The 24,998-nt window shown below is 43.1% G+C and overlaps 1 long non-coding RNA gene across 1 annotated transcript; it reads right to left on the reverse strand.

Annotated features, from left to right (window-relative positions):
• Positions 1-20,242: 20,242 nt before the first annotated feature.
• LOC139023925 (uncharacterized) lies at positions 20,243-23,937 on the reverse strand. Its single transcript, XR_011475156.1, has 2 exons — positions 21,522-23,937; positions 20,243-21,242 (listed from the first exon to the last, which is right to left on the reverse strand). It is a non-coding gene; the product is annotated as an uncharacterized lncRNA (long non-coding RNA).
• Positions 23,938-24,998: the final 1,061 nt, after the last annotated feature.

Here is a 24,998-nt window from a genome sequence, read left to right on the forward strand (position 1 = left end):
GATTATGCTACCAACGGGACATTAAGAACTGTAATATCTTATGTTTCACAGAGTCGTGGCTGAACGACGACACGGATAATATAGAGCTGGAAGGATTTTCAATGCACCGGCAGAACAGAGAAGCTACGTCTGGTAAGACGAGGAGTGGAGGTGTGTGTCTTTTTGTCAATAACAGCTGGTGTGCGATGTCTAATATTAAAGAAGTCTCGAGATATTGCTCGTCTGAGGTAGAGTACCTTATGATAAGCTGTAGACCACACTATCTACAAAGAGAGTTCTCATCTATATTATTCGTAGCCGTCTATTTTCCACCACAGACCGATGCTGGCACTAAGACTGCACTTAACAAACTCTATAAGGCCATAACCAAACAAGAAAATGCTCACCCAGAAGCGGTATTCCTAGTGTTCGAGGACTTTAATGCAGGCAAACTTAAATCAGTTTTACKAATTTTTTACCAGCATGTCACATGTGCAAACAGAGGAAAAAAACACTAGACCACCTTTACTCCACACACAGAGATGCATACAAAGCTCTCCCCCGCCCTCCATTTGGCAAATCTGATCATAATTCTATCCTCCTGATTCCTGCTTACAAGCAAAAACTAAAGCAGGAAGTACCAGTGACTCACTCAATACGGAAGTGGTCAGATGACACGGATACTACGCTACAGGACTGTTTTGCAAGCACAGACTGGAATATGTTCCGGGATTCATCCAATGGCATTGAGGAGTATACCACCTCAGTCATCGGCTTCATCAATAAGTGCATCGACGATGTTGTTCCCACAGTGACCGTACGTACATATCCCAACCAGAAGCCATGGATTACAGGCAACATCCACATCGAGCTAAAGGCTAGAGCATCCACTTTCAAGGAGCGGGACACTAATCCGGACGCCTATAAGAAATCCCGCTATGCCCTCAGACGATCCATCAAACAAGCAAAGCATCAATACAGGATTAAGATTGAATCCTACTACACCGTCTCTGACGCTCGTCAGATGTGGCAGTGCTTGAAAACTATTACGGACTACAAAGGGAAACCCAGACGCGAGATACCCAGTGACGCGAGCCTACCAGACAAGCTAAATGCCTTTTATGCTCGCTTCGTGGCAAGCAACACTGAAGCATGCACGAGAGTACCAGCTGTTCTGGATGACTGTGTGATAACTCTCTCGCTAGCCAATGTGAGCAAGACCTTTAAACAGGTCAACATTCACAAAGTCGCGGGGCCAGATGGATTACCAGGACGTATCCTCAAAGCATGAGCGGACCAACTGGCAAGTGTCTTCACTGACATTTTCAACCTCTCCCTGACTAAGTCTGAAATACCTACATGTTTCAACAAGACCACCATAGTCTCTGTGCCCAAGGAAGCGAAGGTAACCTGCCTACATGATTACCACCCCGTAGCACTCACATCAGTAGCCATGAAGTGCTTTGAAAGGCTGGTCATGGCTCAAATCAACAGCATCCTCCCAGATACCACTAGACCCACTCCAATTCGCATACCGCACCAACAGATCCACAGATGACGCAATCTCAATCGCACTCCACACTGCCCTTTCCCACCTGGACAAATAAAACACCTATGTGAGAATGCCGTTCATTGACTACAGCTCAGCGTTCAACACCGTAGTGCCCACGAAGCTCATCACTAAGCTAAGGACCCTGGGACTAAACAACACCCTCTGCAACTGGATCCTGGACTTCCTGCCGGGCCACCCCCAGGTGGTAAGGGTAGGCAACAACACATCTGCCACGCTGATCCTCAACACTGGGGRCCCTCAGGGGTGTGTACTTAGTCCCCTCCTGTACTCCCTGTTCACCCACAACTGCGTGGCCAAACACGACTCCAACACCATCATTAAGTTTGCTGACAATAAAACAGTGGTAGGCCTGATCACTGACAATGATGAGACAGCCTATAGGGAGGAGGTCAGAACTGGCAGTGTGGTGCCTGGACAACAACCTCTACCTCAATGTGAGCAAGACAAAGGAGCTGATCGTGTACTACAGGAAAAGGCGATCCGAACAGTCCCCCATTAACATCAACGGGGCTGTAGTGGAGCGGGTCGAGAGTTTCAAGTCCCTTGGTGTCCAAATCACCAACAAACTATCACGGTCCAAACATACCAAGACAGCCGTGAAGAGGGCACGACAAAACATTTTCCCCCTCAGGAGACTGAAAAGATTTGGCACGGGTACCCAGATCCTCAAAAAGTTCTAGAGCTGCACCATCGAGAGCATCCTGACCGGTTGCATCAGTGCCTGGTATGGCAACTGCTCGGCATCTGACCGTAAGGCACTACAGAGTGTAGTGCGTACCCCCAGTACATCACTGGGGCCAAGCTTCCTGCAATCCAGGACCTATATAATAGGCGGTGTCAGAGGAAAGCCCATAAAATTGTCAAAGACTCCAGTCACCCAAGTCATAGACTGTTTTCTCTGCTACCGCACGGCAAGCAGTACTGGAGCGCCAAGTCTAGGACCAAAAGGCTCCTTAACAGKTTCTACCCCCAAGCCATAAGACTGCTAAATCAATGTAAATCAATGGCCACCGGACTATTACATTGACACCCCCCCCCATTTATTTTGTACACTGCTGCTACTCACTGTTTATTATCTATGCAATGTCACTTCACCCCTACCTACATGACAAATTACCTCTAATCTGTACCCCCCACACACTGACTCGGTACCTGTACCCCTGTATATAGCCTCATTATTGTTATGTTATTGTGTTACTTTTGATTATTTTTTATCTTTTGTTTATTTGGTAAATATTTTCTTAACTCTTCTTGAACTGCACTGTTGGTTAAGGGCTRGTAAGTTAGCATTTCTCGGTAAGGTCTACACTTGTTGTATTTGGCGCATGTGACAAATAAAGTTTGATTTGATTTTGATTTGAATTACTATATTCATATGCTTGTATTCACTGTAGTATTTTTGCAGACTTTACTGTACTATTCACTGTAGTATTTATTGTAGTGTTTTTGCGGACATTACTGTAGTATACTGTAGTATTTGCTGTAGTGTTTTTGCAGACATGACTGTAGTATACTGTAGTATTTGCTGTAGTGTTTTTGTGGACATGACTGTAGTATACTGTAGTATTTGCTGTAGTGTTTTTGTGGACATGACTGTAGTATACTGTATTACTTGCTGTCGTGTTTTTGTTTTATTATCTTTGACATAGAAGTGGAAACCTACTGGACAGAAACGAAAAGAGCAAATTCTCCATATCCTGTAGGTAGGTAGGACTGGAGTCTGAACGGATAGTTCAGAGCTTCTGCTCTTTTCTATAACCTGTAGGGAACACAATATATGGTCTATACTTGGCATGTAGGGGGCAGCAGGTAGGCTAGCATAAGCACTACATGAACAAGGCATTCCACAGTTTATAGTATAGGGCTCGGAAATATGTCCTAAAAATCATATCCCGTTTTTTTGATTCACAATATATATACATTACCAGTCAAAAGTTTGAACACAGCCACTCATTCAAGGGTTTTCCTTTTTTTGGACTATTTCCTACATTGTAGAATAATAGGGAAGACATCAAAACTACGAAATAACACATATGGAATCATGTAGTAAGAAAAAAAGTGTTAAACAAATCAAAATATTTTAGATTTTTCAAAGTAGCCACCCTTTGCCTTGATGACAGCTTTGCACACTGTTGAAATTCTCTCAACCAGCTTCATCTGGAATGCTTTTCCAACAGTCTTGAAGGAGTTTCCACATATGCTGAGCACTTGTTGGCTGCTTTTACTTCCCTCTGCTGTCCAACTCATCCCAAACCATCTCATTTGGGTTGAGGTCGGGTGATTGTGGAGGCCAGGTCATCTGATGCAGCACTCCATCACTCTCCTTCTTGGTCAAATAGCCTTTACACTGCCGGGAGGTGTGTTGGGTCATTGTCCTGTTGAAAAACAAATGATAGTCCCTCTAGGCGCAAACCAAATGGCATGGCGTATTGCTTCAGAATGCTGTGGTAGCCATGCTGGTTAACTGTGCCTTGAATTCTAAATAAGTCACAGACAGTGTCACAAGCAAAGCACTCCATGCCATCACACATCCTCCTCCATGCTTCACGGTGGGAACCACACATGCGGAGATCATCCGTTCACCTACTCTGCATCTTACAAAGACACGGCTGTTGGAACCAAACATTTGTAATTTGGACTCATCAGACCAAAGGACATATTTCCACCGGTCTAATGTCCATTGCTCGTGATTCTTGGCCCAAGCAAGTCTCTTCTTCTTATTGGTGTCCTTTAGTAGTGGTTTCTTGGCAGCAATTCGACCACGAAGGCCTGATTAAAGCGGTTTCCTCTGATGTTGAGATGTCTGTTACTTGAACTCTGTGAAGCATTTATGTGGGCTGCCATTTCTGAGGCTGGTAACTCTAATGAACTTATCCTTTGCAGCAGAGGTAACTCTGGGTCTTCCTTTCCTGTGGCGGTCCTCATGAGAGACAGTTTCATCATTGATGTTTTTTGCGACTGCACTTGAAGAAACGTTCAAAGTTTTGATTGCTTTAATGCCTTCATGCCTTAAAGTAATGATGGACTGTCAGTTATCTTTGCTTATTTGAGCTGTTCTTGCCATAATATGGGCTTGGTCTTTCATCAAATAGGGCTATCTTCTGTATACCACCCCTACCTTTTCCCAAAACAACTGATTGGCTCAAACACATTAAGGAAAGAAATTCCACAAATTWACTTTTAACAAGGCACACCTGTTAATTGAAATGCATTCCAGGTAATYCCAAGAGTGTGCAAAGCTGTCATCAAGGCAAAGGGTGGCTACTTTGAAGAACTAAAATGTAAAATGTATTTTGATTTGTTTAACAGTTTTTTGGTGACTATATGAGTCCATATGTCTTATTTAATAGTTTTGTCTTTAGTATTATTCTACAATGTAGAACATAGTAAACATATAGGGAAAACCCTMAAGTGAGTAGGTGTGTCCAAACTTTTGACTGTTACTGTATATATATAGATTCTGTAAAATGTTTTATCTAAGCTTTGTTGCACAATTAAAGCTCAATACACTGAATTTCAAACAGTCAGCAATATTCAAATGAATTTAGGGCTGAAATTATACCTAGGCGAAGTATAAGCCTTCCACAACCATAAGAAACACAACAAATTTAATGATTTTATCAAAATAGTTTTAACCTGATTTTTTTTGCAATCAGAACCATGCACAACGCACATCCCCACTAATAATCGAAAATGAACACAGGTCTCATCAAATCAAAATGTATTGGTTGCGTATGTAACGGATGTGAAATGGCTAGCTAGTTAGCGGTGGTGCGCGCTAATAGCGTTTCAATCGGTTACGTCACTCGTTTTGAGACCTTGAAGTAGTGGTTCCCCTTGCTCTGCAAGGGCCGKGGSTTTTGTGGAGCGATGGGTAACGATGCTTCGTGGGTGACTGTTGTTGATGTGTGCAGAGGGTCCCTGGTTCGCGCCCGGGTCYGGGCGAMGGAACGGACTAAAGTTAAACTGTTACACGTATACAGTTTAGAAGATGTTATAGCAGGTGCATTGAAATGTTACTAGCTACTAACAATGCAGTAAAATGTCAAACAAGAAACGTTGGAACGAATCTCATAAACAATCTCTCAAGCACAAGTCCACATGCTAGTGAATAGCCAGCTATCCTTTTTATTTCAAGTTTAGCCAACTTGGAATCTATTTGCTAGCRAACAAGGTWGAACAGTTGAACAGCATGCCAGCCTTTCCACTTTGTTAAGATTTTGAAATCAAGTGGCCTACCTGGATAGGAAGATGCTTATTTCTCAGAATGAGAACGAGTTGCCAATTCCTTATATAAATTTGTATTTTTATGCTCATTGCACATTTATAAAACACAAACTAGACACCTAGCACATAAAAGTCTGTGGCTAAACCGCAATTTCGGGTGCGACAGAAACTGAGCATTCATTTTCCAGAAACAATGTTAATTGACACTCCCATTTTAGTAGGGCCAGCTCTCCGTACATTTTGAGAGTTGAGACATAAAAAAGGCATTGTTCGAAGGGCTAAGTATCCTCTATTATGTACATTAAGGGATAATCAATGATGGGCAATGCGTTCTATTGAAAATAATGAACGATATGGAAGGTGAATTACACGATGTGCTAGTGTGGCCGATGTGAAATGGCTAGCTAGTTAGCGGTGGTGCGCGCTAATAGCTTTTGTGGCGCGATGGGTAAGGATGCTTCGTGAGTGACTGTGGTTGATGTGTGCAGAGGGTCCCTGGTTCGAGGCGAGGAGAGGGACGGAAGCTATACTGTTACGCTAGCAGAGTGGAGCTCACCTTCCACTGAGTTGCATTATTTTCCAGAGAACGCATAGAACCCCAAGTTGATTATGCCTTTTATAGCATGGCTATAATTGAACACATTTGCAGCAACATTGTTCAACAAGTGTTTCAAAACCTCTGAAATTTCTATAACGTCCACTGAATTAGCTAGAAAGTTTACTAGAAAGCTACAGTAGTTGCCTTGGTAACCAAACAAACAAACTTGCTAGTTTAGCTAACCAAACCACCAGTCCTAGCTTGCTACAGGAGAGATCCACATGATGCAACATTAGCGAGCAAATTTAGTTCCGGGTGGAGAAAGTTGCGTTCTGGGCATGGTTCTCTGCGTGGTTGTGCTCTGTATTTACAAATCAGTAACCACATAATGTAGTTGACAGTACGGTAAGGAGCTGGCAAAATCGACTTTCCAATAACATGAACCATTGTCAATGTCGCAGTGCTATTTTATGGTGTAATCTCAACATTTTCCAGCAGATGATGGCATTGAGCCACTACTTCCAATAGCTTGCTATGTGAGGTTAGTGTGCCATGTCTTAAATGGTTTGTTTACAATAAGCAATGAGCATTGATAGCCCGTGCCTAATTACTCACTCATAGATGGGGCGGCAGGTACCCTAGTGTCACGATTTCTGCCGAAGTCGATGCCTCTACTTGTTCGGGCGGTGCTCGGCGGTCGACGTCACCGGTCTTCTAGCCATCATTGATCTGTTTCATTTTCCATTGGTTTTGTCTTGTCTTCCTACACACCTGGTTCCAATCCCATTCATTATATGTTGTGTATTTAACCCTCTGTTTCCCCTCATGTCCTTGTCAGAGATTGTTTATTGTTATGCTCGTGTTTTATGGATTGGTGTGCGACGGGTTCTTGTACCTACGTTTATTTTTTTATTATGGACTTATATTATATTCCATTATACCAAGTTTGATTCTCCTGCGCCTGACTTCCCTGCCACCTACACACACGTCATGCCACCTAGTGGCAGCAGGTAGCCTAGTGGTTAGAGTGTTGGACTAGGAACCGAAAGGTTGCAAACTCAAATCCCCGAGTTGACYAGGTAAAAATCTGTCGTTCTGCTCCTGAACAAGGCAGTTAACCCGCTGTTCCATTGAAAATAGGAATTTGTTCTTAACTAGCTTGCCTAGTAAAATAAATGGATGAAGGATATCCCAGTCAAGCAATAATATCATATTTTAAACAGAGGCTGTTATTTTCTATGTACGTATACCATTAACTAATTGCAAACAAGCAAGCAGGCACCTAGTCCAAACCTGGTAGCTAGATGGCTAGCAGAGGAAAACAACTCAAATTGTGTCGACATCTAGGCTTATGCCAGACAGGTAGCTTGCTAAGCTAGCTAGTACACTTTCTGATAARCTCGTAGCCCCAGCTCAGTAACTCACGTATGGCAGGCTATGGAACCATCATCGGCATCGGGTAAGGCAATATTTCTGTGCTGAGGTAGCTACCAAGCCATCTTAATTGAAAACAAGGGTTGTCTTTTCTTGCTAACGTTACATGACTGACATCTGCATGCATCCATCTATGCTGGCAAGATAGCCAATGCAATGGCATGGATAGCTAGCTACCGCACCCAATGTCAGGCAGCTTGTCGTCATTCGGTGTTCAAACAAGATAGCTGAAAAATAACTAAACAATAACTGGAACTCAGCTAACTAGGTAGTTGGGGGCTACAGATGGGCTAGCTAACATTAGCTAGCTACTATTTTTGAATACATGCATGCTGCACAGTGCCGGTGGGTGAAGATTGGATAAATGAATACACTGTGAGATTGGATAATTGTCGCTAAATAAATGGAATCGATTAGCAATCTATCCAACATTGCAATTAGAGCTAACTGGCTGGCTATGCATTTCAATAAAAATACATGGCTGTGGCTATCATACAGGTCAGCTGCAACCAAGGCAATGTAAGCTCCCAGGGTGGCACAGCTGTTTAAGGCACTGCATCTCAGTGCTAGAGGTGTCACTACAGACGCTGGTTCGATCGCGGGCTGTATCACAACCAGTTGTGATCGGGTGGCGCACAATTGGCCCAGCGTCGTCTGAGTTAGGGAAGGGTTTGACCGGGGTAGGCCATTATTGTAAATAAGAATGTGTTTTTAACGGACTTGCGTGGTTAAATAAAAAGAAAATAGCTTTGTAGCTAGTTGGCGTTTCCTCCATGAACGAAGAAAACTATCTATCTCGCTGACAACCTAGAAAAATGGAGGCTTGATAACAAGAGAGTAGTTTTGATGATTTTATAGAAAAACTGGTGTATAGTAATTATTCATTAGGTAATCTAGCTAGTCCGGCGGTGGTCTGCATATGGTGTCCTATGCGTTCTCGAGTCCAGATTTCATGATGTTCGCAAACCACGGCTTTGATTAAAAACATTATGATTTGGTCTATTATGCAAATCAAATTCAATAATGTTTTCAATTCAAATTATGTTTTCAGAAGCAGCACAAACACAGAACATGTAAGAATGAACAATAGCCATTGAATTCTACCGTGCTGATATACTGTGCGTTATAATGGATGCCCAAGAATGCCCTTCAAGCCAATCAGAAACGAGTATTCAACAATGCCATGGTGTAAAATAATGTCTCAATGTGTTTAAGTGTRSWTATGATCAATTCTGTTTGACCAAACCTCAAATGCAAATAGCGAATTGAAACTAATTGTTGTCAGACTAAACTGTCTTTTTTAGATTTTTTAAATTGGACTTGTCAATGGGAATTGTCCTRTTGGCAGTGGTGGAAAAAGTACTCAATTGTCATACTTGAGTAAAAGTACAAAGTAAAAGTAAACACTCTGCATCAAATTCCTTATATTAAGCAAACCAGACAGCACTATTTTCGTATTTTAAATTACGGACAGAAAGGGGCACATTCCAACACTCAGACATAATTTGCAAACACAGTATTTGTGTTTCTTGAGTCCGTCAGATCAGAGGCAGTAGGGATGACAAAGCGTTAAATTGATAGGTGCCATAATTCTGTCATGCTTGAGCATTATAAATGTAACAAACATTATAAATGTAACAAGTACTTTTGTGTGTCAGGGAAAATGTAAGGAATAAATAGTACATTATTTTCTTTATGAATGTAGTGGAGTAAAAGTTGTCAAAAATATAAATAGTATAGTACAGATACACCAAAAAACGACRTAAGTAGTACTTAAAAGTATTTTTGCTTAAGTACTTTACACCACTGRCTTTTGGGCTCAACTTTAGGTAAATTGCAGTACCGAAAGTGCCCTATGAGCACAGCAGAAAGCATGCTCTTGGAAGGTGCACAGCACAGAAGGAGCAAAGGAGAGGAGACCAAAATGAGAACAAGTGGACGGTCATGAAAAAATAAATAAACAATTTTTGCAATACAGGTATTTGGAATTTCACACTAAAACATATATTCTAATTCTACACCAGGCGGTGTCAGAGGAAGGCCCTGAAAATTGTGAAAGACCCCAGCCACCCTAGTCATAGACTGTTCTCTCTACTACCGCATGTCAAGTGGTACCGGAGTGCCAAGTCTAGATCAAAAAGGCTTAACAGTTTTTACTCCCAAGCCATAAGACTCCTGAACAGGTAATCAAATGGCTACCTGGACTATTTGCATTGTGTGCCCCCCCCCAACCCCTCTTTTTACACTGCTGCATCTCTCTGTTTATCATATATGCATAGTCACTTTAACTGTACATTCATGTACATACTATCTCAATTGGGCCGACCAACCAGTGCTACCGCACAGTGGCTAACCGGGCTATCTACATTGTCTAGTATAGTATTATCTGCTATACTACCAAATGCTATAGTAAGCACTACACATGGTCAAGGGATAGTACAGTGTACAATATAGCATTCTACAGTACACAACAAAATTCTATAGTAAACTGTATTATTTCATGTGGGTTCCTCATCCATCATTTATTTTCCTTCAACCAGACCCCTCCTACCCATATACACGCAGCCCACCACGGGCAGCAGTGGGCCCAATGGGTTACAGTCAGTTAGAGAAACAGATGTATTTAGTCATCCTGGAGCACCACATTCTTATGCCATGGCCCAACACCAGGGATTAGAAAGGGTCATCAATCAATAGAATAATCCCCTAACCACCGTTTCAACCCCCCAGCCCCTGCCAACCGCTCGTCGCTCTGCTTCATCTCATTGCCCAGCTTCTCACCCTTCTGTTTCACATCCAACGCTCTACTTCTAATGTGTCTAACAACTAAATGTTCTCTCTTTATCCCACTCTCTCTGTTCTTTTCTATATATATATATATGAGAGAGAAAATAATTATTACTTCTACTCTGTCTTAGTCCTCTCCCTGAATCTAACTATTTCCCTTTCACCCCTCTCTACTCCAGTCCATATCTCGTCTTCTCTCTCCTTCTCACTGTCTCTGTCACCCACTCTCAACCACGTTCTCTCTCTTTTCTCCCCTGTTGTCTCTCTCTTGCACATACACCATTGTCTTCTTAGTGCATCTGCTGAGAGTTAAATCCCCTTGTGTCTCAATGTGTTGACGTGCCTGGTATCTGCCAAAGACACAACAGGAAGGACTTGGGCCAGGGCCAGGGCTGGCAAGGCTTCCCACCTCATTTGACTTTAAAGCAGGCTTTTTCTCTCTCTGTTCTCTCTCTGGCTGTYGGCTGAATGCAAAGAGAGGGGATCGGCACGCTGCTGGATGGTAATACAATTCATTAAAAACGTATTTTCACACGCAGACACGATGGCTGTGAGTCAAAAGTGGTTCCCTTTCACGGTGRTGAAGAAGAACTCGAAAGCCACCAAGAGGCGACTCATTGTTTCATTAGCAGTCTGCATTATGAGGTTCGTCTGGGACTGAGTGGCGCAGCGGTCTAAGGCACTGCATATCAGTGCTAGAGATGTCACTGCAGACCCTGGTTCGATCCTGGGCTGTATCACAACCGGTCGTGATCTGGAGGCCCACAGGGCGGCGCACAATTGGCCCAGTGTTGTTAGGGGAGGGTAGCCGTCATTGTGAAATAAGAATTTGTTCTTAACTGACTTGACTAGTTAAATAAAACAAAATAATTTCTCCATTCAAAGTGAAATGAGTTTTCTTTTTTTTTCTTTTACAATTTAACAAAGCAGTCTTTAATTGAAGAGTTTCATTCCAAAACATATCCATTTTCAGAAATGTTGATAAATTAGCTTATATTGTTTAAAGGAAAAATTGGTGGATGTAGCATTTTGGAACGAAACTCTTCAATTCTAGAATTTCACCAGTAGGTGTGACCGTTACCATGGTATTATTATCTCCATGTATGGCTCTATTTAATCTGTATTGCTGAAGCGTTATAGATTGAGCGATTGAAATGTGGTCATTTCAGATTGAGCCGACATATGCAGCGTTTACCGTGAATGCAGTTGCTGATAATGCGGGAACATTGTTTTTACATTTCAGACACAATGTAACACTGAACTTCCTCGATATGGATTGAATAGAGCCCTTGCTAATTTATCTGGTTTACACACTAATTGAAAAAGTAGATCCTTTTGATACTAAGATTACGCATAATCTTATATCAAGATTATGCACATACACACAAACTTGATGACAGATTTATGAAAACAGATGCTATGCATTGCCTTCATGCGCTCCATAAACCCCCCCCAAATTGGGCCAATCGAGAGTTTCATTTGTGGCTACCTGGCTACCTATCCATCTATGATTGGCTTGAGCCCTTCAGGGTTTCTCCTCGTTAGCTACCATTAGCCTGAGGTCCAGGCATCCTCTCTTCAAGCCGCTAATGATAATTACAGAGGAGTGGCTGTCAATGCCAGCCTTGCAGATGAATGCTCTTAAAATGGACGCCGCTGAGTCTTTCCACTCAGAGTTAGGCTAGGTGGGGTGCCCGGAGGGGGGTAACTTTTTTTCTGTATGACTGGACAATGAACTATGAAGGCCTTGCTTTTCTGACTCGGCAATGCAAATGTAGATAATTATACGTCAGAGGTCGTATGGCATAACTCTTCCAGCTTCTCTCCTTCGTGTCACTGTGCTGCTGCCGGTGCTGACAAACCATGCAGGTTGACACCAAGACATGTATTTATTTGACCTTTTATTTAACTAGGCAAGTCAGTTAAGAACAAATGTGTATTTACAATGACAGCCTACATCGGCCAAACCATAACCCGGACAACACTGGGCGCCCCCCTATCACGGCCAGTTGTCAAACCTGGAAGCGAACCAGGGTCTGTAGTGATACATCTAACACTGAGATGCGCTGCCTTAGACCGCTGCGCCACTCGGGAGCAGCTGTGCGTCCACAAAGTATGTGGAAGGGGTGTCCACAAAGTATGTGGACACCCCTTCAAGTTAGTGGATTCGGGTATTTCAGCCACACCCGTTGCTGATAGGTGTAAATATCGAGCACACAGCATTTATCTATCTTCATAGATAAACATTGGCAGTAGAATTGCCTCACTGATGAGCTCAGTGACTTTCAACGTGGCACCGTCATAGGATGCCACCTTTCAAACAAGTCAGTTCGTCAACTTTCTGCCCTGCTAGAGCTGCCCTGGTGCTGTTATTGTGAAGTGGAAACGTCTAGGAGCAACAAAGGCTCAGCCGCAAAGTGGTAGGCCAGACAAGCTCACAGAACGGGACCACCGAGTGCTGAAGCGCATAAAAATCGTTTGTCCTCGGTTGCAACACTCACTACTGAGTTCCAAACTGCCTCTGGAAGCAACGTAAGCAAAATAACTCTTTGTCGGAGGCTTTATGAAATGGATTTCCATGGCCAAGCAGCCACACACAAACATAAGATCACCATGCGCAATGCCAAGTGTCGGCTGGAGTGGTGTAAAGTTTGGCTCCGTTGGACTCTGGAGCAGTGGAAAAGCGTTCTCTGGAGTGAGGAATCACGCTTTACCATCTGGCAGTCCGACTGATAAATCTGGGTTTGGCAGATGCTAGGAGAATGCTACCTGCCCCAATGCATAGTGCCAACTGTAAAGTTTGGTGGAGGAGGAATAATGGTCTTGGGCTGTTTTCATGGTTCGGGCTAGGCCCCTAAGTTCCAGTGAAGGGAAGCGTAATGCTACAGCATACAATGACACTAGACAATTCTGTGTTTCCAGCTTTGTGGCAACGGTTTGGGGGCCCTTTCCTGTTTCAGCATAACAATGCCCCCATGCACAAAGCAAGATCCATACAGAAATGGTTTGTTGAGATCGGTGTGGAAGAACTTGACTGGCCTGCACAGAGCCCTGACCTTAAACCATCGAACTCCTTTGGGATGAATTGGAACACCGACTGCGAGCCAGGCCTAATCGCCCAACATCAGTGCCCAACCTCAAATGTTCTTGTGGCTGAATGGAAGCAAGTCCACGCAGCAATGTTCCAACATCTTGTGGAAAGCCTTCCCAGAGGAGTGGAGGTTATAGCTGCAAAGGGGGACCAACTCCATATTAATGCCCATGATTTTGGAATGGATGTTCGATGAGCAGGTGTCCACATACTTTTGGTCATGCAGTATATTTCCCATCCCTTAAATCACCCTGTGGTCGATTCATTGGTCTTTTATAGGTTCCCAGAAGATAGGTTTTAAATGGTCATGTCGAGCTAGCTGTTTGGTGGTACAACTTATAGTCTATTTCACAGAGATTCCCTGTCTCATTCAGTGGGAAAGATGGACCCTCTGGCCAAGCCGTTTAAATAGGCACATATGTCCACCTCTTTAATTATCTCTCTCTGTCTTTCTCTCTCTCGCTCMCTCMCTCGCTCTCTCGCTCTCTCAAACCCCCGGGATACTTTGAGATCATTGTGTCATTTCTGTGTGTAGTATGATAGATAAGAACATATTAACATGTGTCTCCCTTGTATGTCACAGCGTGCCTCAGGGTAATGGTGCGTTTGTGAGGCTGTTTATCTGAGTGTGTGAGTCAATGTAGCCCCACACACACACGCACGAAAGCATGTACACACACACACACACACACACACACACACATAGAATGAGCTCATGTCCTCACACCTCTCAAAGACTCTCCATGTGCTCAACAAACCATCTGTGTGATTGCAGTGTAGATTGTAATGTACAGTGCGTCCCTCCATGTGTGTATCACTAAAAGGAGTGTGAGTCTACTGAGGGGGCTGTAGGCTGTAGTCCCATTCTTTGTGTTCTTCAGATGGCGGTTGGCCCCCATACTGCCCATTCTAACAGAGGGGTCAGCCTCCCGGGCCCCGGGGCCAGAGCATCCATCATCCCACTGGTGTTTGAGGCCGGCTCCGTCGACAACATCAATTATACTGAGGAGCCTAGCGACAATGCTGGCACACTGGGCCAGTCTATGTCCCACTTCTTTTGTCTTGTGCTCACAGACAGAGAGCAAGTTTCTGTCTAATTTCCTTGATTACTAATGATGATTTGTTTGTTATTTRTTTCTACTTTGTTGTTGTTTTGGGCTGTTTTATTGACCACATCTTTAATTGTCTCTTTTTAGAATGTTCTTAGTTTCATACTGTTTCTGTGAACTAACATGCTTCAACAATGTGCTGTTATTAACTCGTTTTTCTACAACAATTGAGAAACATATTGAAAGATTTGGAGGTACGGAATTGCCAGCGTATTCCCTCTTCGTGATAAAGTGACAGAAGTTAAACACTTTCTTTTTTATTTAAAGCTTATTTAACTATGCAAGTCTTATTTACAATGACGGCCTAGGAACAGTGGGTTAACTGCCTTGTTCAGGGGCAGAATGACAGATTTTGACCTTGTCAGCGCGGGGATTCAGTCTATGGATAGAACTCCTCGGAGACAATGCCCGTACCCCTAAAGATGTGGATGTTATATCAGCTGTCTGTCATGCCCGCTGGGCATATGGAACGTCATAATAGCAGAACATGCAGACTTGTGTCCTGTTTCCAAAACACACTGAAATGAATGACCAATTAGCTGACACAAGTCACTCTTAATTGTGCCTCAGTCTGCTTGTGGCATAATGGGAATGTAACAATGGCCGGACTGTTTGTCTGCCCTTCTCCTGTGGTATCCAAAAATGTGGAACTTTTTTGGAGCATTTGAAGCTGCTTTCATGTATAATGTGTCTTGGATCCCCAAGGCAGGCAGAATAATGCCTCTAGCGTTGTTTTCCAATTGGTTCGAGTGTCAAGTGGATTCTAATACTCCTCCTTCCCTTTCTTTTGAWATATTTCCAATGGTTGGTTATTGTTTTATTTCATTATTTCATCATCTCATGAAATAAATGCAGTAAAACACACTTTGTTTGTACAGGACTTGAAGTATTATCAAGCAAACATTAATAGGTCTACAACCCAGACAGAACTATGTCCTGATTTGAGCTTTCGCAACTTCAATTCCTACGTTCCACAAAGCCCGAGGAAGTTATAATAGGGTGGTAGATGCATAGAAGTAGAATGAATAGAACAGGCTTGGGAGCTCTTTTTTTACCTTTATTTAACTAGGCAAGTCAGTTAAGAACAAATTCTTATTTACAATGATGGCCTAGGAACAGTGTGTTAACTGCCTTGTTCAGGGGCAGAATGACAGATTTTTACCTTGTCGGCACAGTGATGCGATCTAGCAACCTTTCGGTTACTGGCCCAACGCTCTAACCACACGGCTACCTGCCGCCTCTAATGCTGATAATTTGACTGGTGAAATCATGGGTACACTCCCAATGGCTGTATTGCGATGCAAAAATTTCCATGGTAATTTGGAATGTTAAATAAAATGTCGCCATGATAATGTAGAATTTTCATTCAAATGATGCTAACTTATGTGGCTCATGCAGTGGAATGTATTTGTTGTAATGTCAGTTGAGTTGACTCAACAAATTACAGCACAGATTGAAGGGTACACTTCCTGCGTTTACTTCCTGCCATGGGTCTAGGTCAAAAATATGCAGGTTAAGGCAACGTCTTCACAAATCTGGGACCAGCGCCGTTGCTAACTAGCATAGCCATTGTTACAAAGAGTTATGGGATATTAGAATCCCGTTGTCTTAACCTTTGTCATCTTCAACCTATGGGAACACTCAAATGGCTGCCAGTCCACCCATTATGCCATTATTGACTCGAACGGAGATTCATTCTATTTCTATGGGTAGATGTGTCGGTAAAATTGGGTCACCAACAGAAGACAAAAACAGAAAAATTCCAGCCTAGTTCAGAATTGGGAAAACTTCACACTTCAATGAACCTGTGAAAGAGCTAGGCAAAACAAATGCTGTGCAGGGGCCTGTGCTGCTCGTAGAGGGAGGACGCCCTAATCTCTCTTTTGTCCCGGGCCAGGTAGGGGTCTCGCTTTGGGGATGAAGTTCCCCTTGAAGTGGAGTGAAGCAGGGTGGGCATAATGAAGTGTGATGGGACACCCACCAGCCTCCCCTCCCAACCCCCTCCACCACCACCACCTCTCACCCCGTCCCATACAGCACCAGCCCCTGCCATTATTTCCCCTTACGTCCTTCCTGGGTCTGTGGAGAAGCCAACAGATGTTGGCTGGTGTGAAAGGACCCTTGAGCTCATAAACTAGCCGCCGGGATTTGGAGGGGACGGGATCAAAGGGAGGCCTACTTGATCACCTCTACATACACATATATTCGGACAAATCTTCACGCTCAGCATGTAGACAAATGAGTGCACGCATGTATTCATACTTGGATTGCATTTCCATTGTCCACATACCCACACATTCACTAACGTGCACACAAGGGCAAATGTGTACACAAATGCAAACATGATTGCACGCACAAATTGACAGACTCATATGGACACAGGCACATGCACACATGCTAGTTACCCAAACCAATACAAGATGGGTCTGTCTTATGTAATATTTTTCAGTGTAATAATGGAAGAATTCACCAATGGATCTAGGTGAGGAGACAGATAAAATATGCAGACAGAGGAAACTAATTTGGCGCCCAGCAGTGTTGAGCGACAGCTCCACTTCTGTCCCTTTTCCCAGATTTACAGGGCAGAACGGAGAATCAAGCACACAGGTAGTAATTGTCTGAATCTTCGTTGAGTTTGACAAATCCAGGTTATGCAACAGAGTGCTGCGTGCAATGCCTGGTGACAATTAAAATAGCAAGCAGAGAGGTAATTTGCCAAAGTACTCAGGCAACCTTGTCTGACAAACATGACAGGAGCAAAATGTGGCAGCATAACGGTCCTTCCCCAGATATGTTAGGCACCGACTGCTCAGCTTTTCTTTCCTGAATGAATATGCATTTAGGCCAAATGTAAAGGAAGTGGAATCGGTGGATGTGCCAAGTGCCGACATTGTAGCTTTATTCTCTGATATTCAAGTGGCGGCGATTACGCCACTCTGTCTGACAATGTGGGCCTTTCATCCATAGGAGATGTCCCTGCTAGTCCTCCCAGAATGTCACCTCAGCAACATCACCACCGCTTTCATCCACTAGGAACAGGAAGTGTTTTTTATGACTGTTTCCTGGATGTTACATTTACATTTAAGTCATTTAGCAGACGCTCTTATCCAGAGCGACTTACAAATTGGTGCATTCACCTTATGACATCCAGTGGAACGGCCACTTTACAATAGTTACACTTCATTGTTTACTCTCCTTGAGTAGTGATAAACTCAATGGAATTTCTGTGGTCAGCTAGATTTTGTTATTACAGCTTACTAATTAAAGCACTACAAAAAAAGAGAATAAGAGCTTTGTCATTAAACAAACCTCTTTCTGTCTGTGGCTTTTGTTTTTTGGGGGGATGAGAAGTGAGCATGTTGGGTATTCCGCCATCACTTTCAACTGGCTCATGGAGGACAAGTGACACTCACAGACGCAGGGGAATATCTCTTGCAGTCCAAAATAGCCTTCACTCATACCCCCAAAGAGGCACATCACATACATCTCTCTCAAGATTTTGTTTGAACATTTAGTTACATGGCTCAAATCACCAGGAAAAGTCCAGCCGTGCATTTGACTTGAGTACACTGAAAGTTCATAATATCAGTGAGTTTTGGGGGACAGTTAATACAACATGAGGTTTGTATTCACTCACTTAAAGAGGACAGACTAGTCCTAAAAACCCCATAGAGGTTATTCAATCTCACAACAGTCACAGGTTCAGGCAGAATTACATATCAAATGCATTACTATTCCCGAGAATGTAAGCTGTCTGCCTGAGCAATTGTGGGAATTTTGACGTTATCTGAGGRCCAGAGATCTGTCTGCCGGGGTGTTTAGTATTCTACACCACTTGCTTGGAGCCTGAAGGACCAATGATGTTAGATTTAATTCTATCTAGCAAAAATGCTGTATCATTGCTCATCCATTTTACAAGACTCACAAACATACCATGATTAAAGTAGAGGAATCCAGATGTAGGCTAATGTTCTTACCTCATGGTCTATGTTTTTCTTTTGGATCTTAAGCCCCGTCTATACCTGCTGCTCACATGCGTCCTTCGTCCTGATTACAATCAGATCAGAATGTGTCTTTTAATTGTCTACACCGGTTGACACAATCAGAATGTGGACAAGATCAGGACATCAGGCGTATGTTAGCTCCAGGTGTAAACGGGCTCGTGATGAATGTTTGAATATTTGCTTTGGAGAATATTGATGAGCAACACATCTGGCAAAAGTAGTTTAGACAGAAAAGCACCAGGAGTACTCGTGTGATTTCATTTTCAACAGGGACTCTTCAAAATGTCAACGTCAAAAAGGTAGGCCTAGTAGTAGAGTTAAAGGTAGTCATACATTTAATGGAAAGTGACGAGGAAAGTTAGAAAAGGGATCCAGAACTTTCTCCTGAATAATCACATGGAGGTGATGTGCAGTGTTTTGTAGTGAGGGGCAATCTCAGCCTTTTTGAAAAGCTCTATATCCATTCAGAAATTATCTTCGACAAGCAGATATTCTTTGCGTAAATCAGCACTCGCATGAATAGGAATCTGCTGTAAAAGCATCAAAATTGATAAATGACATATCAATAATAGTAAAGATTTACCATAATGTAGGCAAAGCTGACAACAATATGTGAGAGGGGAACCACTTCACTGGTTACCTTGCAAAGCAACTTTTGGGCTCCCTTCTGTAAAATATGCTAATAAGCAATTGCAAATGAATCTCAATGAACGTTGTCAATCCTGCTGATGCTTTTTGCTTTACTAAAATACATACTGCATATACAGTATATGGTTTGCCCATGGACATTTGCCTTGCACAATGACACAGCATATTTAAACAATGGCATAGATGGACTGTCTGACCACAGGCTGGAAAGCAGAAGAACAACTACAGTTAATCACGTCAACAGAGTCTGTGGAAAGTACAAGGGTCTCAGAGATTAGGGGTGTCTGGCTATGATAGAACCACTAGCATCTATATCCCTGTTACTTAGTCTGTTGTTAGCATGTCACGTCCCATGTTTAAGACAAAACTGTCAGGCTATGGCAAAAGGAGCATTTTGGAGCATACTACAGCATGTATTTCATTAACATGGGCAGTGTAAGTCAGGACAACTTCATGGCAAAGGGTTCAAGTAGTATTACTGTATATATCTTGCCTAAACTGCTGAGAAATACCCCTGTACAGGTAACAATGAACTCAACCAAGATAGAGACGCCTGCTTCTCATATGTCTTTCCCAGACTAATCTATGTCTGAGTTGACTTGAGCTGAGGGGGACTTGTTAACGTCACTAAAAAGGCCTCTGGCGACCCTTAGTGGCAAAACCATACTTCTGTAACTGTCATTACATTGTCATGAGGTCAGTTTTGGTTAAAAACTGACCAACCAAGCTGATGAAAACACTGCTTCTAATGCATTTTCTTCATGTAAAATAAGTTTGACACTTAACAATGCAATTATTAATCTATGAATATGATTCGCTTCAGAAATTGTGTGAATAATGTTGCTGCACAGCTTCAAGAAAAATAATTTTATTTCTTTATAAATCCACATATTTTACCTATGAAAGCATACAATTCCATCTCACGTATTTTTTTCTTGTTGTTTCATAATTCAAAGGAAATATGGGTATCAAATCAGAGAAAATTGAAGGTATATCTCACATACAAATACGTACACAGTCAACAGTAAGGGAAACATTGTATTTGATCTGTGTCCATCTTTTCAATTGGAAAGTGTTATACAATAGGGTCAGTTTCTTGTGTCAGAATGAAACAACTCACCATTTCACCATCAAACCAAAARGCAATACTTGTGCTGTAAGTTCATGTAATCAAACCAAACCAGATCCAGGTTCTTATTTTGACCTCTTAATGGATGTATTTGATCTCTTAATTGATGAATATACTATTCAATTGTCCATATAGACAGAGAGCGAGAGAGATGGGGGTGGGGGGTGGGGGGGGGGTAGAGAAAGAGAGAGCGAGAGAGGATTATAAAGATTATAAAGTGCCCTAGAGATCAAAGAACAACCGTTTGATATTGGCGCATCGCCGCGACATCGCTGTGTGCTAACACTTCCAAGGCCCTTGGGGAGGAAAACAAAACACTGTATCGCCTTTTCATCTTATTGTATTCCTTTGGCAAATGACCGATCGTTAAGGGAGAGTGGAGCTTTATTATGGAACCCACAACACATCATCAAAACCATCCAAGGGTGTTCCTCTGTAGTAGGCAATTTCAATGGGAATCCCAAAAAGTATTCCGAAAGGAATGTTAGGCGTCTGGGTTAAGGTCAATTCATTCCTCACGCATTAAAAGAAGCTCCAGGTTTTGGAATACATTTCCCTCCACTCCACAGGGCTGGATTACGTCCCAGTTCCGGATAGAATTGCATAAGTGACAGAGCACAGCGATTCCATGGCATCCACCCCATCTCTACTCCCAATGCTGTTCTTGGCTTCATATTTATTATTTTGTGTTTTTCCAACTTCCTTGAACCAGGGGGACTTCACCTGGAGGAGAGAATTAGAGTAAATGTCATTAAGTAGTGACAACCTGCTGTCTACTAGAAAATCTAATGCAARAGAAAAACAATTACATCCATCAGAATGTTGGTAAAACATGACATTTCAGGAAAGTTCAGTGAAAATATACTATTTGTGGTCTACTTGTCCCTTCTTCCCTTCTCATTCGTCCTTTAAAGCAGACTTGCGTAACGTCATCATTTCCCCATCTCCATGTAGAACTTTAATATAGCATTCAAATGTATAGCTCTCTGTCCCCAAACTCACCTTTCCATTCTCCATCCCTCCACCTCAGAGGACGAGCATGGGTGATGTGCAAATCTGGAAGAGACAGGACACAGGAATCAGTGCACGAACCTCTCACCTGAGCTAAGAATACCTGGAAAGTTTCCATATGTCTTACCTGACCCAAGGGGGTACAAGTCTGTAGATATGAATATCACATCTGGCTAGGTGGCTGCACCTACCAGTTCCTTTTAGACAGTGAAGAGACACAGGAAAGTAAGGAGGGTAAGATGGTGTGCTAGAATAGTATGGGCCAGTGTGCTAGAATAGTATTGGCCAGATCCAAACCCACTCCAGAACTGGGATATCTGTATGAACAGAAGGCAATGGCAATAACCACTAGATCTTCACAGGCCACACAACTACCAGTATTTGACAGTGTCTTACACATATGTCTTGTTCAAAATGAGATGATAAAAGACCGCCACAGACCACCACAAAGCTTCACTAAGAACCTAGTTCGCTGACTGATTTGGAAAGTCCTTTTCTTCCATACAAAGCAATGCTAATGCTAATAAATCCGACGAGGTAATTATTTTCAGAGGGTTGATATGCTACGGTATGGAGACGGCCCAATTATGTAATGCACACATACTTCCATTCATAGCATGGCTGCTTGTGCCGCAGTCTAAGGGGGAAAGGGTCTGCTCCTCTCCTGGTAGCACAGACGGGGTGGAGGTAGAAAGGAGGGAGATTGCGTACTACTTTTAGCAGTGCCCCACCAATGGTGAGTATCTGCTGATCACGTCTCCCGCTGACACCTCATCCCCTCTCCTTTCAGATCCCCCCCCTCTCTTCCTACACTTCTTTGTTAGAACAAGCTCTGAATCTGCACCTCCTTACCTGTTTCTCTCCTGTGCTGCTTTATTTTCTCTCTCACTGTCTCTGTATCTCCTTTCACTCTCTTCTCCATCCCTACCTCTTTCTCTCACTCTCTTTCTTTCAAGCCCTCCATGTCTTTCTCCCTCTGTACACCACGTCTTCTCTCATCAATCTCTCTATCTTCGTCTTTGTCCTCCTTGACTCTGTTGATCTCTTTCTTTCTTTTTTGCCCTTCCCCTACATCTGTATCTCTCTCCCCCGTCTCTCTCTCTCTCCCTCCCTCCTGTCGCCGGTAACGCTGTCAGCCTCATTGCGTCGCTGTGAGAGCAACACAATGAGTGATCTGTCATCTCCTCGCTGGCTGTCTGATGCTCCTAGATGAATTATGGATGCAAACACTGCAGGTATTTCACAGCTAAATGCTGAATACTGAGGCTGAGGAAGGATGCAACCTCATCTACCTCATCCAGGCCTGTCACAGAGGGAGAACACTGACTGCTGCTGCCCACAGCTATAAACACACATGGTACCGGGACAGACGGCCATTAATTGAGCCAACTAAACTGTCTTCTTCAAGAAGTAAGACCATGATCGATAGGGTTGTAAACCATATGTTACCAAGGTCTAATCACTCGGCCGTCTGAGACAAAAATATATCTTTCTCCTGAATGGATATGTAATGCAACCAGGACTCATAAACTGCTCAACAACAAAAACAATTGATCCCAAATGAGAGCTGCATGGATTGCTTCACTGCTGCAGCTGTTGATGACTCATATTGCAAGCTATTACATGTGGTAAATGAAGACAGTGATCGTAATGTTGATAATCTCTTAGCTTAGGTCAGGGGTTCACAAACTTTTTGGCCCACGACCCCATTTTGATATCTGAAAATTCTCACCCATGTGAAAAAAATTGTAATTAACAGTCAATGTTTACTTTTTTATTTGGGGCTATGGGATTCGATTGAAAAACATTCTGACAGTATTTCTGATTGTCTTTTCAACTCACCATCACATACTATTAATGTGGGGCAGTCAATTGCAAATGAGTCTGACATAATGTCCCTTATCTCACCACCACTAATTAGAGTGCTTGATGCATGTCGCGTCAGAGCTTTTTAAAGTCAGGGGGCGTGGTCAACAGTGCTCACCTCATCTCTGCTGTCACATCCAACCTGGATCGATATTTGGTTTTAATGCAGACGAGAGCACTGAAACCAGCTTGACACAGATATGAGCTGGCGAAGAGTAGCCTACCGTGAGTTTTATGGTGCTTTCAAGACAACTGGGAACTCAGGAAAATACGAGGTCAAATCATGACGTCAGTGATCTTTAGGTCAGAAAGTCAGAGCTCTAGAAAGAAGCCCGAGTTCCCAAGTTAGAATTCCGAGTCGGATAACTGTTCAAAATGATTTTTCCCAGTCGGAGCTCGTTTCTTTCCGAGTTCCCAGTTGTCTTGAACGCACTGAAGTCAGAAGTCGGAGATTTCCGAGCACGCAGTTGTTTTGAACGTGGCATTAATGCTCAGAGGGAGACGGCAGGGTATTCCCTTTGAGTCAGGAACCAAAACTCTTCTGTAGTTACCTGTGAATGCATTGCCTGCAGCATTCGGTCACATGACAGCTCGATCAGCTGTGCGACTGTCAACTGAGCCAGGATCACAGTCAACTGGATTGGGAAGTAGGTCCGTCCCAAAGTGCTCTTCCAAGCATTGGGACAGTTACTGATGCTGTTTTCTGTTATTTCTTTTTCATTAAAACGAAAGTAAACCAGTTCCTCTCTCAATGCAATTTATTTTTCCAACACTCCCCCTCGATAACCACCAAGCCTCGGTGTGAAACAGAACATTGTCATGCTCTGATCCCATATCTCCACATAGTTTTGCGAACAGGTGTGCGCACAGTGGATGTGGTTTGATGTCGTTTACAATCGAAGTTACATGTTGCATTATATCTCAGAGCTCCGTGCTCAGCTCTTTTGCCCCCAGTTGCTCTCGGTGTATCATACAATGCGTCCATATGGCAGACGGAGACACATATATAACTAGCGTGCAGAGGCCTGCCTGTTGTCCCGCGATAGATGGAGCCCTATCAGTGCAAAAGACAACCATTTGATCCCATATGAAATCTGTTTTTTTGTCAATATAGCCACACAGCACACTGAACATCCCCTATGCCGATTCATGCTCGGGATTCATGCTCGCTGCACGGCCATTTTCAGGTCTCTCCAGAGATGTTCGATCGGGTTCAAGTCCGGGCTCTGGCTGGGCCGCTCAAGGACATTCAGAGACTTGTCCCAATGCCACTCCTGRATTGTCATGGCTGTGTGCTTACGGTCATTGTCCTGTTAGAAGGTGAACCTTTGCCTCAGTCTGAGGTCCTGAGCGCTTTGAAGCAGGTTTTCATCAAGGATCTCTCTGTACTTTTCTCCGTTCATCTTTCCCTCGATCCTGACTAGTCTCCCAGTCCCTGCCACTGAAAAACATCCCAACAGCATAATGCTGCCACCACCGTGTTTCACAGTAGGGATGGTGCCAGGTTTCCTCCAGACTTGACACTTGGCATTCAGGTTTTATCAGACCAGAGAATCTTGTTTCTCATGGTCTGAGAGTCCTTTAGGTGCCTTTTGGCATACT

Source organism: Salvelinus sp. IW2-2015, linkage group LG4p, assembly GCF_002910315.2.
Source record: "Salvelinus sp. IW2-2015 linkage group LG4p, ASM291031v2, whole genome shotgun sequence".
Classification (NCBI taxonomy): Eukaryota; Metazoa; Chordata; class Actinopteri; order Salmoniformes; family Salmonidae; genus Salvelinus; species Salvelinus sp. IW2-2015.